Source organism: Anarrhichthys ocellatus, unplaced genomic scaffold, assembly GCF_004355925.1.
Source record: "Anarrhichthys ocellatus isolate YVR2014 unplaced genomic scaffold, GSC_Weel_1.0 scaffold9080, whole genome shotgun sequence".
In the NCBI taxonomy this organism is placed as follows: domain Eukaryota; kingdom Metazoa; phylum Chordata; class Actinopteri; order Perciformes; family Anarhichadidae; genus Anarrhichthys; species Anarrhichthys ocellatus.
The window spans coordinates 412-1487 of NW_022289054.1; the positions used below are offsets into that span (position 1 = coordinate 412).

Genomic DNA, 1076 nt, shown 5'->3' on the forward strand with positions numbered 1-1076 from the left:
GTGAGGAAACAAGGAGAGGAGGGGAGGAGAGGACATACAGGGAGGAGAGGAGACAAAAAGAGTAGTGAGGAAACAAGGAGAGGAGGGGAGGAGAGGAGACAAGGAGAATAAATGAGAAGATGAGTGGAAGAAAGGACGAGAGGAGAAGAAACGGAGAGAGGATCGGAGACTAGGAGAAAGAAAAGGAAACAAATAGAGGAGAGGAAATAAGGAAAGGGAGGAAATGAGAGGATGAGACGAGGAATCAAGTGGAGGAGACGAGGAGAGGAGAGAACATGATGATGTAAGCTTTTGTGTCTCTCTGTCTTCCTCAGCATCTGTCCAGCAGACACAGTGTTCAACTGAGTACTACTCAGGTAAAGTACTACATACTGCAGTACACTGAGTAGAAGTACATTTAATATACTGTTACTTCACATGTACTTCAACTACATTCATCTGAAACCTACAACATAAAGATACTGCAACACAATACTTGTAGTACTTTAATAATCAAGTATACTTTAGTTTTAGTAACATTCATTTCAGCTCTTTAAGAGAATCACAGTTTATACTTTTACTTTGTTGTATCATTAATACTTCATTACCTTTACTTCAGTACACATTTGTGACAATATTTAGAATGTATACAATCAGTGAATATATGTTTATTGTCTTCTATGATTTAAGGCCCATAATACTTGTTTTGTTGTGTGTTTGCAGGGCGACGGTACGCGTCAGCGTCACGGGGAGCCGGTCAGAGTTCCAGTACCACACCACCTACTGGTCAACCTGAAGAGCTTCACCTACAACAGCATCGGAGAAGACACCGACATCTTCTTCTCTCTGTACGACCTGAGGGAGGGGAAGACTATCAGGTACACACGTTACCTTTACCTTCTAACAACTAATACTTTGATACATTTAGGAGTCTTTGTTTCTGTGTCACATGATGGATGTTCTCTCTTTAAGCTCTGTTTCTGGTCTCCATCACCTCCTGAAGGAAACAGCAGTCTCTTTAGCTGCTAAACGCTCCTTTTTGTACCTGAGCAGGTAGTGAACAGAGTACCTGAGCAGGTAGTGAACAGAGTACCTGA

General features: G+C 41.8%; 1 long non-coding RNA gene across 1 annotated transcript; it reads left to right on the top strand.

Moving 5' to 3' along the window:
- Positions 1-297: 297 nt before the first annotated feature.
- On the top strand, positions 298-784 carry LOC116380830 (uncharacterized). Its single transcript, XR_004212617.1, has 2 exons — positions 298-356; positions 703-784. It is a non-coding gene; the product is annotated as an uncharacterized LOC116380830 (long non-coding RNA).
- Positions 785-1076: the final 292 nt, after the last annotated feature.